The sequence below is a fragment of the Macaca nemestrina genome, chromosome 14 (genome assembly GCF_043159975.1).
Source record: "Macaca nemestrina isolate mMacNem1 chromosome 14, mMacNem.hap1, whole genome shotgun sequence".
Lineage (NCBI taxonomy): Eukaryota > Metazoa > Chordata > Mammalia > Primates > Cercopithecidae > Macaca > Macaca nemestrina.
In genome coordinates, this window is record NC_092138.1 from 27,779,502 (window position 1) to 27,797,492 (window position 17,991).

At 37.7% G+C, this 17,991-nt stretch overlaps 1 protein-coding gene, 1 long non-coding RNA gene and 1 other non-coding gene across 8 annotated transcripts in view; 2 read left to right on the forward strand and 1 right to left on the reverse strand.

The window, feature by feature from the left end:
- Positions 1-17,991, forward strand: part of LOC105498653 (uncharacterized) — a 160,745-nt gene that overhangs the window by 59,636 nt on the left and 83,118 nt on the right. The gene's annotated exons all lie outside the window — the stretch shown is intronic.
- The window catches only part of LOC105498654 (MAM domain containing 2), a 170,497-nt gene that overhangs the window by 27,493 nt on the left and 125,013 nt on the right, over positions 1-17,991 (reverse strand). The gene's annotated exons all lie outside the window — the stretch shown is intronic.
- Positions 7,637-7,827, forward strand: LOC112423028 (U2 spliceosomal RNA). Its single transcript, XR_003013474.1, has one exon. It is a non-coding gene; the product is annotated as a U2 spliceosomal RNA (small nuclear RNA).

A 17,991-nucleotide genomic window follows, 5' to 3' on the forward strand; every position in this document is an offset into this window, starting at 1 on the left:
TTTTCTTTTCATGTCTTCCACCCACAAATTTAATGCCTTTTTCATGTTCACTAAATACTTATCATTTATTGTGGCCATAACTTTTGCAGTTTGACATGCAACAGCACAACTAGCACAAATTTCTTTTTCCCTGTTCACAATGTCACAGATAGAAGGTGATATGGTTTGGCTGTGTCCCCAACCAAATCTCACCTTGAATTCTAATAATTCCCACGTGTCAAGGGTGGGGCCAGGTGGAGAGAATTGAATCATGGGGGCCGTTCCCCGCCATACTGTTACCGTGGTAGTGAATAAGTCTCACGAGATCTGCTCATTTAATAAATGGGAGTTCCCATGCACAAGCTCTCTTGCCTTGCCACCACGTAAGAAATGCTTTTGTACTTCGTTCATCTTCTGCCATGGTTACAAGGCTTCCCCAGCCTTGTGGAACTGTGAGTCCATTAAACCTCCTTTCCTTTATAAATTATCCAGTCTCAAGTATGTCTTTATTAGCAGAGTGAGAACAGACTAATACAGAAAGTTTCATTGTTAATGTAGTCCTTAGCAAACTTAGCATACAATTGTTTTTTCTTTCCTTATCAAATCAAGAACTTTCACCTTTTCACTTAAAGGAAGCACTTCATGGTTTCTCTTTGGCATATCTGAATTGCCAGGAACACTACACTTGTGCTTTGGGCCACTAGGAAGTAAAATGAAGGTAACAAACACTAGCACTGTGGTACCAGAACATCTGATAATGGAGACGGCTACTAAGTGACTCATGGTCAGAGAGCATAGACAGCGTGGATGATGCTAGTGAAATGGGTGATTCATGTGCTGGGTAGGATGGAGAAGGATGGGGCCGGACAGTGTGAGATTTCATAACACTACTCAGAACTGCACTCAATTTAACTTTTGAATTATTTATTTCTGGAATTTTCCATTTAATATTTCAGACCATGGTTTATTGCCCTCAGAGAGCAAGATCACAGATAAGAGGGGACTACTGTAAGTAGCATCTATGTCAGGAAACTTTGTTTCTGCCAGGATAGAGCTACTCAAGTAAACGGCGGCAGGAAATAGTTTGTCAAATCCCACAGAGTCCATCCCACTTCGATGCAAGTCACTATCCATCTGTTACAGATACCATTATTATGTTATTAAATAGGAGCCAGGTGGTGCGGCTGGATTTGGTTGGTTGGTTGGTTTTTTGGTCTTTATTGTTGTTCTACTAGAATGACTTCTTCTACAAATGTTTCCCAAACTTTAGTCATACAATTATCACCTTTGTGATATTTTTTTGCCTATCCGTATTTGTACTATTATTCATTTAATGCTTTTCTTTAAATAGATTCCATTTTTTAGTACATTTATTCAAACAGGAAACTTCATATTAGCATGAAAATAGACAGCTAGCTGTAAACCTGTGAAACAATGGTTTTGATGTACTGGTTATATATTTTTCTTGTACATGAATATTACTAACAAATTAGATAAATATTCATGTACTTACCACTTGAACTACCTGGTGGTAAATGTAATGTAATCTGGGTAATATTGGCCTAAGGTTCCAACAGAATTTCTGATTTCTACTAACTCATTTTACTTGTACTCATATGTCATAATTTTCTACTTTATAAAAGCACAAATGACAAAACAATGAGTCCAGGAAAATACTCCAGAGGTAAACATCAGAATTTGTAAAAGACTCACTAATTGTAAAAATAATAATACCATTCAATTCAGTGGAGCTTATAATAATATCATTCAGTTCAGTGGAGCTTACATATTATTCTTTTCACAAACAGAATCTCAGTTAATCATCAGAGCCACACTATGAGATTAGCAGATGTCAGTCTGTGCTACTACAGCAAAATACCTAAGATTAGGTAATTTATAAAGAACAGCAGTTTATTTCTCAGTTTTGGAGGCTGGTAAGTCCACGATCAATGTGCCGACAAGTTTGCTTGTCTAACAAGGACTGCATCTTCCACAGGGGTGGAATGCTATGTCTTCACATGGTGGAAGGCATGAAGGTAAGCCAGTCGAATGCTGCATGAAACCTCTTTTACAAAGGCCTCAATCCCATTCGCAAGGGAGGAGCCCTCATTGCCTAATCATCACCTCTTAAGGGTCCTGTCTGTTAATTCTGTTACATTGGCCATTAAGTTTCAACTGAAATTTGGAGGAGACACATTCAAATCATAGCAGCAGGTCATTGATTGTTATCTTTATTTTACATATGAGGAAACTGAAGCTCAGAGAAGTCATGTAATTATTCCCCAGGTTATGCAGGCAGCAAATGGCAGAGGCAGCTCATTGTTTGATCTTTCCACACCATACTGTACTCTAGAATTTGGAAAGGTTTATTGCATCACCAGTTAGTAAGTCAGGAACTATAGCTCCCTTGGAATTGCTACATATGATGATGTATTGATTCTGATAGACACAAAATAAACTGAAATATTTATAGTGTGGCTTTTCTGAGCTTCTGTTTTTATTTAATGGATCCATACTGACTGACCAGCTAATGTACCTGTCTGTAAAACAGCTTTGTAGGCCTCTCCCCTTTCTTTTTCCTCCCTGTCTGTTTGTTTCAAGTATAGATGACAGGCTTTAAGAATGGGAAGTGAAAAGGCAGAATTCAATCGACAAATGCAGGTATATCTTCATAAAGTCCCAGAGTGCACCGCATTCATTCAAAAAGAATCTTGTTACCACCAATACCAAACAAATACCCTGTGGTCATCAAGGAGAAAAATACTGTGCTCCTAGCCAAGTCTTTGAGTTTATTACTTTACTAATGTATAGAATAGAAAGTTCAGCCATTTTGGTATCCTGCCGTTACTTTATTGCCTATATATGGAAAGGAGACATAGAAAAGGTTGTTAAGACTAAATGCAATAAATGAGCAATACAGGCTATAGGAGGTCTTCTTTTCAAATGTAATATAATAATTGCTTAAATTGAACATCTAATTACAGGCAAGCTTCTTGTTGCTATCTCAGGATCCAAGCAGACAATAGTTAATTCTGCCTTGAATGGGTTTTATTCAGTGTTTTAATATTTTAAATTCATATGATACCTTAGCTGACCTAGAAGATCCGATCTACCTCCAGATCTATTAACTTGTTGAGTAATTAAAATTTTCTTATTTTAGAATATATCCTCCACGGAAAAGAAATTTCAGTGACATCAATCTAAGTAATACTACATTTATAATATAGATTACTTTCCAAAAAACCTTTAGGTGATTGTCAAAGTGGTTTTTTTGATAACTGAACAAAAAAGACAAGTAAATTACTTTGTTCCTATGATGGTTGACAAAGCGTCTTTGCTTGACTGAACTTCAGTCAGGCTCCTAAGCCTTCTCCTAGGCCTGTCTTTGTACTTACTTGTAAAATCCAGTTTTAGCAGGAACCCTAATAAGTTAGTTTAGCAAGAACCCCCCACCCTCAATATCCGATCACCCTCAATATAAGGTTCCTCCTCCTTCATCATCCTCCAGGTGATGTCCAATCACCATGCCTGTCCTCAGCAAGAATCCTGTTAGGTTGGTTTAGCCAGAGCCTCCCTTACCCTTAATGTTACCTCCTAGTCATTTTTCATTCACTGACCCTCAACCAACCATTTGACTATAAATTCCCACTTGCCCACACTTTTTTCAAAGTTGAGCCTGATCTCTCTTCCCTACTGCAAAATCCCATTGCAGTGGTCCCTATAACTATCAGAATGATACTGAATCAAGCCTGCCGTACTGTGCTTTAACAAGTATCATTGCATAATTTTTTCTTTAACATAGTTGGATGTCACCAATATTTATTACTCAAGATGAGGACTTATAAAGGGAAAGAAATAGAAAATTCCATGGTCTCTTAGGCAGTTTAAAGCCAAAGGCCATATAAATATAAATTTGCATATTCTTCCCCTCCTACCCCTTGTCAAAGAACAGCACACCATGGGATAAGGTAATCTTAGATACAGCAAGGCCTTGGGCAGAACAGTCAGAACATATCAACAGAAGAATATGTCGTAAGAGGGCAGAGACACAAATGTCTCATTCAAAGCACTATGACTGGTTGACTTGTAGTACAGAAAAGAGTATATTTTGAGTGTAATAATCATGTTCTTAAATAAATAATGCTGAAAAATAAAATGCCAAAGACATCCCCTCTGTCTCTGTTAAGTAACTTGTAGCAGAGCTATACTCTGCTGAGAAAAATTAGAAAAAAAGATAATTTTTTTAAGAAAACACCTGTTTTGAAGTTATCAGAGAGATTTCCAAACAGCAAAGACATGAGGGTCCAAGATCTAAGAAAAAATGAAAGGTCAGTGAAATGAGCTCAGTATTCTTCAAGATGCTTTCCACTTGGGGGACCTGCCTGTTCAGTTTAGATGCCATTCAGAGAACAACGGCCAAGTGGCAAGAGAAACCAACAGATCTCACTGGGTTGGGAGGGCAGTAACTGAATTTCAGGGCTACCAAAGCAGACAAGACATTCAGGGACAAGTTTTCTGAGAAAAGGGAGGTATGGAAAAGTGATCCCATCACTTGTTAATCTTCTAAGGCATTTGTGAAATTCCTGAATTGCGGAGAGCAAGAGGACAAGAAGCCAAATGCAAAACAAAGTGGGATTTTCAGGAATCTTATCAGCTGAAGAGACACAAACTGAAGTTTAGTACATACTAAGGAGGAGAGTTCCTAGTTAAATCCGAGAGTATATTTTTGGAGGGTATATCCTAGGTTTAGGGTAGAAGCAGAAGTAGGCCAGCATAATAGAACTATAACACTACCTCAAGTTAGCTTAGTTCTGATTGGACTGAGGTGACTTGCTCTATTCTAGTTGTCTACTGGAGAATAGGTTGAATTCTCTCTAGAGGGAAATACTATCACCCCAGGATTCTATAATTTTTCATTGACAAGTCCATTATTCAATCAAATCCACCAGACATTATCAAGAAACAGGACCAGAGGGGATGGGGGTGGGGGTAACAGATGATAGAAGCAGAACCACAAGTGGCCCACATATGGAGTTATCACACAAGTACTGTAATTATGATTAATAATTCAATAATATGAGCATTTATGTGTTTAAGAAAATAGATAAGACAGAGAATTTCACCAACGAACTCAAATCTATTCAAAAGCAAAAAAAAATCAGGAGGAGGAACATGGAGCCTTCAAAATGGCGGAGTAAGGACCTGTGAAAATCTGTTCTTCCATAAAAGCAGTGAGAACACTTGCAAAAAAACTGTCACAATCAACTTTTTCAGAATTCTGGAAATTAACTAAAGGCTTTTGACAATCCAAGAGTACTTTTCCCAAGAAAAATGACTGAATTTTGCTAAGAACAGTGACCTTTTTTCTTGCCGTAATTCCATCTCCATCTCTTCTACTCTACAAAAGATGTGAAAGCCAAGAGCTTTATAACTATGTGTTTTAAATAGCAGTAACTTAGCAGCCACTGGAAGATACAGAACAGATTTGGAGCTCCCTAAAAGCCCCATCTCTAGAGAATTGGCTTTATTTAACCTGTTTAGCAGCTTCTGAAAAACTTCATTCTCAGGGCTTGCCTTTATTTAACCTGATTGAAGTAAATCATACTCTGTGTGAACAACTGTATCCGCATGGCATTTATCAAAAACAATCAGTTAAACAATTGTTTAACATTGCAGCTGCCTGAGGTGGCATTAACAGTTGAAGCTAACAAAAGGCTGACCAAAAAGAAAAGAAAAAATTTGGGGAAATGGGATATCTGTAGGGAGCTTTACAAAGTTCTAGCATATTAACATATTTCTGGAAATCTGAAAGGCCATGCAAATATAAAGAGCTGTACACAGTCCCAGAAAAAAAAAAAAAACAAACTGAGGAAGTCCTAATCTGTCACCTCTGGCTGACCTTTAGGCTCTTCATGAGCAAGAAATGGAGGCTAAGGCAAAGTTGTAAACTTCCCACTAGAGCAACAAAGACATGCCCCAACACAAACACAGAACCTGCTGTATTCTGGGGGATCTGTTGGTTTAAGGCATTTAAGGAAAATCTCTGTTCAATAATTAGTTGACTGTTAATCTAGCAGAGCAGAGCCATATACAACAAAGAATATAGACTCTACGGAATTAGTCCAGGAAAGTCACTAAGCAATCGTACAGCAACAATGACAACAAAAACAACAAACAGCACTACCAAAAACGAAACTGGGGAGAAGAAGAATCTGTAAAACTGTATTATTCAAAATGTCCAGTTTTCAACAAAAAGTATGAGACACACAAAGATATAGGAAACTATTGCCCATACACAGGATAAAAAGCAGTCAATAGAAGTTATCCCTGAGGAAGTCAAGACATTGGACTTACTATGCGAAGACTTTAAGTCAATTATTACAAATATGTTTAAAGAATTAATGAAAGCCATTTCTAAATAAAGTATGAGAATGATGTCTCAATGCATAGAGAGTATCACTAAAAATACTACAAATTATAAATAAGAACCAAGTAGGAATTATGGATTTGAAAAGTATAATGAAATAAAATATTCATGAGAGGGGCTCAACAGCAGATTGGAACTGGCAGAAGAAAGAATCACTAAACTTGAAGGCAGGTCAATTAGATTATCCAATCTGAAGAACATAAAGAAAAAAAGATAAAAGAAAAAATGAACAGAGACTCAGAGACCTGTGGGACACCATCAAGTGTACCAACATATGCATAGTGGAAGTCCCAGAAGGGAAGAAAGAGAAAGGGGAAGAAAGAACATCTGAAAAATTAATAGCCAAAACCTTTTCAAACCTGATTTTAAAAAATATAAATCTGTACATTCAAGAAAGTCAAAGAACTTCAACTAGGAACATTCAAGGAGTCACTCCTAGAAAAATTACATCTAACTATTACAAGCCAAAGACAATGAGCGAATCTTTTTAATTAATAAAATTTTTTCTTTGCTAATCAGCTGACTTTAAGGTGAGAATCTTGAAAGCAAAAGTGACTCATTATATACAAGAGAACCTCAATAATATTAACAGCTAACTCCTCATCAGAAACTATAAAGGCCAGAAGATAGTGAGATGACATATATAAAAGTGCTGAAAGAAAACTAAGAATTCTATATGCAGGAAATCTACCTTTCAGAAGCAAAGGGGAACTTATGACACTCTCAAATAAATAAAACTAAATTCATCACCAGCTACTAAAGGAAGTCCTTCAGGCTAAAAGCAAAGGGTACTAGATAGTAACTCAAATTTGTATGAAGAAATAAAAAGTACCAGTAAAGATAACTGTGTGGGTAAATATAAAGAACAGAATAAGTATATTTTTATTTATCTTCTATCTGATTTAAAAGACAACCAACTGCATAAAGCAATAATTACAAAACTGTGTCAATGGGCTTATAACACAAAAAGGTGCCATATTCGTGATAGAATAATAGAAGGAGGAAATGAAGCATAGTTTTTGTGTGCTGTGAAATTAATATTAATATGAACTAGATTATCTTAAGTTGTTAATTGAGGGCCAGAAGTGGTGGCTCATGCCTGAATCCCAGCACTTTGGGAGGGCAAGGTGAGAAAATGGCTTGAGCCCAGGAGTTTGAGACTAGCCTGGACAACATGTGAGACCCCACTTCTTTCTTAAATTAAAAAAAAAAAAAAAAACAATTGTTTTGATCACCTCTCAGTGTTTTGGCTAAGATCAAGTGTAGTATCTGTTCTTATAAGCTTAATATCTGATATGTCCTCTATCTGAGGATACTATATTAAATGGGTTTTTGGAGCAGGGAGATGGGATAGGAGCTTACTCTGTCCACTCCAGGCATTGACCTGATATTTTAGTACCTCCAGAAATGGTGCACCCCCTTTGGGAGATAACATTTTTAAAAATTACTTGTAAAAATATTTTTTAAAGGTGTTAATTGAAATCCCTAGGGCAACCACTAAGAAAATAACTTAGAAATATATAGTAAAATAGAACAAGAGAATTAAAATGGTATATTAGAAAATATCTATTTAACATAAAAAACAGTAATAGAAGAATAAAGGAACAAAAAGAAGATGTAGCACATACAGAAAACAAATGCCGAAATGCAAACACAAATTCTACTTTATTAATAATTATGTTAATTGTAAATGGATTTAACACTCTGATCAAATGGTAGAGATTGGTAGAATGAATTGAAAAAATGATCCAACGATATGTTGTCTCCAAGAGACACACTTTAGATTCAAATATACAAATAAGTTGAAACTGAAAGATTGGAAAATGATATACCATTCATGCAGTTCCCAAAAGAGAACTGGATATAATAATATCAGACAAAATGGAAATGAGTTGCCATCTCCCACTTGGGATGACTATAATAAAAAAGAGAAAGTTAGAAATGTTGACAAGGATATGGAGAAACTGAAACCCTAATACACTGCTAGTTGGAATGTAAAATGGTGCAGCCACTTTGAAAAAGTCTGGCAATTATTAAATAGTTAAGTATAGAGTTACCATACGATCCAACAATTCCACTCCCTGGTTTATACCTTAAAGAAAATGAAAACATATGTCCACAGAAAAACTTGTTCACAAATAAAATAGCATCATTATTATAATAGCTAAAAAATGAAAGCAATCCAAATGTTCATCAATCGATAAATGTATAAACCTTGAAAACCTTGTCTTAGTGAAAGAAGCCAGATACAGAAGACCGCATATTGTATGATCTGATTTATATGAAAGGTCTAGATGGGCAAATCTATATAGATAGAAAGTAGATTAGTAGTTGTCTGGGGATGGGGTAAAGAGGGAAGAGATGGGGAAAGGGAATGGGAGTGACTGCTAATGGATATGGAGTTTCTTTTGAGGTGATAAAAATATGTTCTAGAATTAGATAGTGGCATCTATCTAGAATTAGATAGGGGCATCACACAGCTTCATGAGTATATATAAAACCATTGAATTATATACTTTAAAAAATGAATTATTTGGAATGCAAATTCCATCTCAATAAATCTACTATTTAAAAATGAACAAATGGAAATTCTAGAATTGAAAAATAGAATTACAGAAATTAAAAATCAATTAATGGGTTTAATAACATACTGAACATTGCTGAGAAAGATTCAAAAAAATCTTTAAATTGGCCAATAGAAAATAGCCAAACTAAAGAACTGAGAACAAAAAGAAAGAAAATATTTGTAAGAGAGCATGAAGTATATATAATACATAGTAAGAACTTTTAATGTATCTATAATTGGAGTCTCAGAAAGATAGGAGAGAGAATTAGGCCGGGGCAATATTTGACAAGAAAAAGATGAAGAAATTTTGAAAACTAGTGAAAGATCTCGGCTCAAAGATTAAAGAAATTTAAGGAAACCCAAGCAGAATAACTACAAAGAAGACTACACACATGCATGTTGATATGGTTTGGATATTTGTCCTCTGAAATCTCATGTTGAAATGTGATCCCCAGTGTTGGAGGTGTGACTAGTGGGAGCTGTTTGGGTCATGGGAGTCGATCCCTCATGAATGACTTGGTGCCATCCCCTTCATGATTAGTAAGTTTTTGCTCTATTAGTTCATGTAAGAACTGGTTGTTTAAAGAGCCTAGCACCTCACTTCCCACCTCCCTCTTATTCTGTCTCACCATGTTGACATGCCTGCTCTGCCTTTGCCTTCTGCTATGAGTAAAATCTTCCTGAGACTTCACCAGAAGATGAGCTCATGTTGGTGCCATGCGGTTAGAGCCTGCAGAACCATGAGCCAAATAAAACACTTTTCTTTATAAATTACCCCATCTCAGATATTCCTTTATAACAATGCAAAATGGACAAATACATATCATACTAAAATGCTGAAAATCAAACATGAGGAGTAAATATTAAAAGCACCCAGAGGAAAATAGTAGACTTTCAAAAAAAAAAAAAATTTTAGGACTGACATCTGACTTCTCAATAGATATGATGGAAACCAGAATTCAGTTGAATTATATCTTTACATAAATGGCTGATAAGAAAATAATTGTTCACCTAGAATTCTATTCTCAGAAAAACTATCCTTCAAATGTAAAGGAAAAAGACATTCCCAAACAAAAACTGAAAGAAATCAACAGCAGACATGCACCAAAAACAAAATGAAACAAAACAAAAATAAAAAGCTAGATACAGAAGAAAATTCTTCTAGAAAAAGAAAAACACTTCCCACCAAAGAAAATAATTCAAGAGATAAACATAGAAATGTAGAAAGGAATGAAGATGAATGGGGAAATATGTGACTAAATATAGAATACTTTTTAGGATTTAAAAAAATGTAAATAAAATATAAAGCAAATACTAGGGTAGTTATGAAAATAATACAACTATCATAATGTTAGTTGTGGGCTAAAGAAAAAAGAAACACAACTAGTAAAGGAATACAAACAGTAAGAACTCAACAACAATGAAAAGCGTATATTGAGATCTGGCAAGATGGCCAAATAGGAACAGCTCTGGTCTGCAGCTTCCAGCAAGACCAATGCAGAAGGCGGGTGATTTTTGCATTTCCAACTGAGTGGTACCCAGAACCCCAGCAGGACAGAACCGTTCACTTTCCTAGAAAGGGGACTGGAACCAGGGAGCCAAGTGGTCTCACTCAGTGGGTCCCACTCCCACGGAACCCAGCAAGCTAAGAAACACTGGCTTGAAATTCTCAATGCCAGCACAGTAGTCTGAAGTTGACCTGGGATGATGGAGTTTGATGTGAGGGGGCATCCACCATTACTGAGGCTTGTGTAGGCAGTTTTTCCCTGACAGTGCTAAGGAAACCAGGAAGTTCAGACTGGGCAGAACTCACCACAGTGTGGCAAAGCAGCTCTGGCCAGACTGCCTCTCTAAATTACTCCTCGTTGGGCAGGATCTCTGAAAGAAAGGTAGCAGCTTATAGATAAAACTCCCATCTCCCTGGGACAGAGCCCCTGGGGGAAGGGGTGGCTGTGGGTGCAACTTCAGCAGACTTAAATATCCCTCCCTGCCAGCTCTGAAGAAAGCAGTGTATCCTGACAGGGAGGATTCTCCCAGCACAGTGCTCAAGCTCTGCTAAGGGACAGACTACTTTCTCAAGTGGGTCCCTGACTCTCATGCCTCCTAACTGGGAGAGACCTCTCAGCAGGGGCCAACAGACACCTCTTATAGGAGAGCTCTGGCTGGCATCTGGCAGGTGCCCCTCCGGGACAAAGCTTCTAGAGAAAGGAGCAGGCAGCAATCTTTGCTGTTCTGCTGCCTCCAGTGGTGATACCCAGGCAAACAGGGTCTGGAGTGGACCTCCAGCAAACTGCAGCAGACCTGCAGAAGAGGGGCCTGACCGTTAGAAGAAAAACTAACAGACAGAAAACAATAATATCAACATCAACACAAAGGACCCCTACACAAAAACCCCATCCAAAGGTCATCAGCCTCAAAGATCAAAGGTAGAGAAACCCATGAAGATGAGGAAAAACCAGCACAAAAATGCTGAAAATTCAAAAAATCACAATGCTGCTGCTTCTCTAAATCATCACAACTCTTCTCCAGCAAGGGCACAAAACTGGATGGAGAATGAGTTTGACAAATTGGCAGAAGTAGGCTTCAGAAGGTAGGTAATAACAAACTCCTCTGAGGTAAAGGAGCATGTTCTAACCCAATGCAAGGAAGCTGAGAACCTTGATAAAAGGTTACAGAAACTGCTAACTACAATAACCAGTTTAAAGAAGAACATAAAAGACCTGATGGAGCTGAAAAACACAGCACAAGAACTTTGTGAAGCATATACAAGGATCAATAGCCAAATCAAGCAGAAGAAAGAATATCAGAAATTGAAGATCAACTTACTGAAATATGGCGTGAAGACAAGATTACAGAAAAAAAAATTTAAAAAAGGAATGAACAAAGTCTCCAAGAAGTATGGGACTATGTGAAAAGACCAAACGTATGACTGATTGGTGTACCTGAAAGTGAGGGGAAGAATGGAACCAAGTTGGAAAACACACTTCATGATATTATCCCGGAGAACTTCCCCAACCTAGCAAGACAGGCCAACATTCAAATTCAGGAAATACAGAAAACACCACTAAGATACTCCACGAGCAACATGAAGACACATAATCATCAGATTCTTCAAGGTTGAAATGAAAGAAAAATTGTTAAGGGCAGCCACAGAGAAAGGTCAGATTTCTTAGAAAGGGAAGCCTATCAGACTAACAGTGGATCTCTCAGCAGAAACCCTACAAGCCAGAAGAGAGTGGGGGCCAGTATTCAACATTCTTAAAGAAAAGAATTTGCAGTCAAGAATTTCATATCCAGCCAAACCAACCTTCATAAGTGAAGGAGAAATAAAATCCTTTACAGACAAGCAAATGCTGAGGGATTTTGTTACCACCAGGCCTACCCTACAAGAGATCCTGAAGGAAGCACTAAATATGGAAAGGAAAAACCAGTACCAGCCACTGCAAATACATACCAAATTATAAAGACCATTGACATTATGAAGAAACTACATCAACTAATGGGCAAAATAACCAGCTACCATCATAATGACAGAATCAAATTCACACATAACAATATTAATCCTAAATGTAAATGGGCTAAATGCCCCAATTAAAAGACACAGACTGGCAAATTGGATAGAGTCAAGACTCATCAGTGTGCTGTATTCAGGAGACCCATCTCACATGCAAAGACACACATAGGCTCAAAATAAAAGGATGGAGGAATATTTACCAAGCAAATGCAAAGAAAAAAAAAAGCAAAGGTTTGCAATCCTAGTCTCTGATAAAGCAGAATTTAAACCAACAATGATCAAAACAGACAAAGAAGGGCAGAAGGGCATTACATAATGGTAAAGGGATCAATTCAACAAGAGCTAACTATCCTAAATATATATGTACTCAATACAGGAGTACCCAGATTCATAAAGCAAGTTCTTAGAGATGTACAAAGAGACTTAGACTCACACACAATAATAGTGGAAGACTTTAACACCCCATTGTCAGTATTAGACAGATCAATGAGACAGAAAATTAACAGGGATATCCAGGACTTGAACTCAGCTCTGGACCAAGTGGACCTAATAGATACCTACAGAACTCTCCACCCAAAATCAACAGAATATACATTCTTCTCAGCAACACATCACACTTATTCTAAAATTGACCACATAATTGGAAGTAAAACACTCCTCAGTAAATGCAAAAGAATGGAAATCATAACAGTTTCTCAGACCACAGGGCAATCAAATTAGGACTCAGGATTGGGAAACCCATTCAAAACTGCCCAACTACATGGAAACTGAACAACCTGCTCCTGAATGACTACTGGGAAAATAACAAAATGAAGGCAGAAATAAAGATGTTGTTTGAAACCAATGAGAACAAAGACAGTGTACCAGAATCTCTGGGACACAACCAAAGCAGTGTTAGAGGGAAATTTATAGCACTAAATGCCCACAGGAGAAAGCGGGAAAGATCTAAAATCTACACCCTAACATCACAATTAAAAGAACTAGAGAAGCAAGAGGAAACAAATTCAAAAGCTAGAAGACAGGAAATAACTAAGATCACAGCAGAACTGAAGGAGATAGAGACATGAAAGACCCTTCAAGAAATCAATGAATCCAGGAGCTGGTTTTTAAAAAATATCAACAAAATAGATAGATCACTAGCCAGACGAATAAAGAAGAAAAGAGAGAAGAATCAAATAGATGCAATAAAAAATGATAAAGGGGATATCACAACTGATCCTACAGAAATACAAACTACCATCAGAGAATACTATAAACACCTCTACACAAATAAACTAGAAAATCTAGAAGAAATGGATAAATTCCTGGACACATACACCCTCCCAAGACTAAATCAGGAAGAAGTAGAATCCCTGAGTAGACCAATAACAAGTTCTAAAATTGAGGCAGTAATTAATAGCCTACCAACCAAAAAAAGCCCAGGACCAGATGGATTCACAGCTGATTTCTACTAGACGTACAAAGAGGAGCTGTTCCCGTTCCTTCTGAAACTATTCCAAACAATAGAAAGAGACTCCTCCCTAACTCATTTTATGAGGCCAGCATCATTCTGACACCAAAACCTGGCAGACAAACAACAAAAAAGAAAATTCAATCCATGGTTGTTGGTCAAATGTGCCATCATAGTCAAATCCACTATCATAGTCAAATTTACCATCATATTTCACCTGGGTTATGTGCAGTAGCCTCTAACAGGGCTCTCTGATTTCACCCTTGCTTTGTTTCCACCCCCAGTCTTTCCTCAACATAGTAGCTGAGCAATCCTTATAAAACTAAATCAGATCACTTCTCTCCTAAGTTGAACACTCTCCAATGACTTTCCATTTGAGGTAAAGTAAAATCCAAAGTCCTGGCTGGGCACGGTGGCTCATGCCTGCAATCCCAGCACTTTGGGAGGCCAAGGTGGATGGATCACCTAAGGTCAGGAGTTCAAGACCAGTCTGACCAACATGGCGAAACCCTGTCTCTACTAAAAAATACAGAAATTAGCGGGCATGGTGGCAGACACATGCAATCCCAGCTACTCGGGAGGCTGAGGCAGGGAGAATTGCTTGAACCCGGGAGGTGGAAGTTGCAGTGAGCTGAGATCACACCACTGCACTCCAACCTGAGCGACACAGTAAGACTGTATCTCAAAAAAAAAAAAAAAAAAAAAAAAAAAAAATCCGAAGTCCTTCTAATTAATTATAAGATTGTCCATGAACTGGCCTACCATTATTTCTCTGGTACATTTCCTAGCACTCTCTCCCTAGCTCACTACACTATAGCTAAAGCAGCCGCCTTGCTGTTCTTAGGACACACTGAGCATGCTTTCACTTATGGGGCTTTGGACTGGCTGTCCCTCTACCTGAACATTGCTTTCCAGATATGCTCTTAGTGAGCTACCTCAACTCTTTACAAGGTTACCTTCTCAATGGGCTTCGTTGTGACTCTTCTATTTACATTAGTTAACTCTACCCACATTCTCCTCTCGATTCCCTAACTCCCTCACCTGCGCCATTTTTATTTCTGTAGCAATTATTGCCTTTTAAAATACTGCAAAATTATAATTAAGCTTAATATTTCTCGTCTGTCTCCTCTACTAGAAGTCCCATGAGGGTGAATGCTTGTCTGTTTTGTTCATCTGTGTTTCACAAGTTTCTAAAACAGTACCTGGCATGTAGTAGACACTCAATAGATACTTGCTGAATGAAGGAATAAATGAATAATAGAGCAATAATTAATTGTCATATGCCAGGTCTTATTGTAAGTATGTTTTATATCTTGTTTCATTTAAACCTCACCACAATCTGTGAGGTAGGTATTAATTATTCTTAATACAAAGATAAAGAAAATAGGCTTAGAAAAGTTAAAGGTAGAACTGAGATTTGAACCAGGCAGTCTAATCCCAAAGCCTCTCAGTTTTTAAATTCAACCACCCTATGAAGTTAGGAAAATAGGTAAGTGGTTATGATTATTCTCATTTTCTAGATGACAGAACTGAGACTTAGAGATTTTAAGTAACTTTCTCAAGGTGAATGGGAACCTTAGGTTGTCCTGATGCCCTAAGTTCATGGGTTTGTTATAACCTGGCCTGGTGTCTCTCCTTGCCCTTTTCAGGGACTCCTTCCCTTCAATGCTCACTATTTTTCTCTGTCTTCTCTTCCATGTCTAAGGCACTCCACAGTCTTTGTTAACCACAGAGTTCTCTGTAGTAGTTTACCACAACATAGTTCTCTTTGGTTGTACCTCTTCTTAGATCTCTTACTGCTATCCCTGACAAAAGGAAGAAAAACTGTCAACCTTCTCTCAAGAAAAATACACATACACGTAACATCTAGACCACAATAGGCTCTAGCTAAAACTGATTAATTCTTGTCTTCAATCCTCTTGCAATAAAAAGATACCTTTCTACCATCCCATTTTCTGAGGTCTCACTAATTAATTGGTTAGTTATTATTAAATGTGTCAGTGAAGGCTTATAGATTCATTATTTGTTTTTGCATTCATTCATTCATTCGCTCCATAGGCATTTTTGAGCGCCTATTGTGTATAAGGCAGAATACTAAATTTTGTGGGGAATCAAAAATGACCTTTTTAGTACTATGCCCTCAAGACATTTCCAATCAGAGCCGGTGAGATTCAATTTGGGTATTTTTGTCTGAGTTTTCACTTTCCACTAGATTCATTTTTGAAAGGCCATGAGACTGCAGTTGCTATAGCCACTGTGTTGCCATGACAGGAGATCCTGTCTAGATTGGAGCAAACCCAGAAAAACCAGCTCAAAGAGGTAGAAAGAGAGAGAGAGAGAAACTGGCTCCTGAGGACACAGTTTTAATCCCTGCATCAAGCTGTGCCTGAAGCTAACCCCACAGTAGTCTCTCTCCGTAACAAAGTCCAAAAAAGGATTTTCTTTTCACTTAAGTCAGTTTGAGTTGTGTTTTCTGTTATATGCTTTTAGAATAGTCCTAATACATATAGGCCTTTCTAGTTATATTTTTAACATCCTGATATCTTTCCAGAGATAGCTTCACACACAAGGAGCCACCTTATCATCCTTCACTCAGTGCTGAAAGTGAGCATCTGGTCTGCCTTTGGGCCAATGCTAAATCTCTTCAACAGCATCCTTTACTGAAGCAACATTGTCCCAGAATCTGCTGAAGCAGCAAGAAAAAAGGTCAGCAGTAGGACCAAGCTGCCTATCTTCTTAGTTAGGCAGGAGTGCATCGCTATTGAGGCCAAATGGACACTTACTAGAGCAAGGTGGCTGGAAACAACTGTTCTAGGAAGAACCCAAGGAAAAATTTCCAGGAACAGAAAATGTATGTGGGTTGTATTCTGTAGTGCAAGTACTAAGGGAAGGGGGTGGTCTCAGAGGGTTAGCCCGTAGTACATTGCCAGAAATGGTAAGATGCAGAGGCTCCTGAAAGAGCCAGCATTTAGACATCTGTCATAACAAAGGACATTCAGTAGCTAAGAGATCATTTTAAATAGCACCAAATATTTCTAAAGTTCCTATCTTTTAATCCCTCTTCCACCTTCCCTGATTAAAACATCATAAAGATGAGGGGCAGGAGAGGAGATGAAACAAAGAAAATGAAAGAATAGACGGTTTCTTCCTTTATTCTTCCCAATTACGAGTCAGGCCCAAGCTGAGGGAAAAAGAGAAGATTCAGTTGAATGAAAAATGGAATTTTTGATTTCAACTGGACTTTTGACATACCTGAATATCTAATTGTTCTAATATCTCAACAGGACTGGGAAGCTAAGGGATTTGCCAAGGCATGGGAAAAAGAGAATCTTTATGTTTGAAGAGTGATAGAAAAAATAAAGCTGTTCATTATTACATTCTACCATGTTTAGCCAATTAAACAAACAGGTTTTACTGGAGGTGGTTCTGTGGTATTCTAGAGGCTTATCTTGAGTTAGACCAAGCTTGTCCAAACTGCAGCCCACACATGTGACCCAGAACAGCTTTGAATATGGCCTAACACAAATTTGTAAACTTTCTTAAAACATGAGAATTTTTTTGCAATTTTTTTTTTTTTTTTTTTTTAGCTCATCAGCTATCATTAGTTTTAGTGTATTTTATGTGTGGCCCAAGACAATTCTTCTTCCAGTGTGGCCCAGAGAAGCCAAAAGATTGAATACCCCAAGTTAGACCATAAGAAACAGCACAATGCAAATTACCCTCATATTTACTATCATAATAGTTTCTCTAGAAGAATTCATGAGGAAATATCTCTATGAGCTTAGTATCGGGGTAGTTCTGCTTCTCTGGACCAAGTGTTGTGCTTTTATTCAGTTGGTATACCACATGAAATGGGGGTGTGAGTGAGAAAGATCCATTCTATGGAAGGTACTTTATTTATTATTCGTTATTTTTTGAGACAGGGCCTTGCTCTGTCACCCAAACTGGGTGCAATGGCATGAACATGGCTCACTGTAGCCCTGACTCCTGGGCTCAAGCAATCCTCCTGCCTCAGCCTTCCAAGTAGCTGTGACCACAGGTTCACGCCACCACAA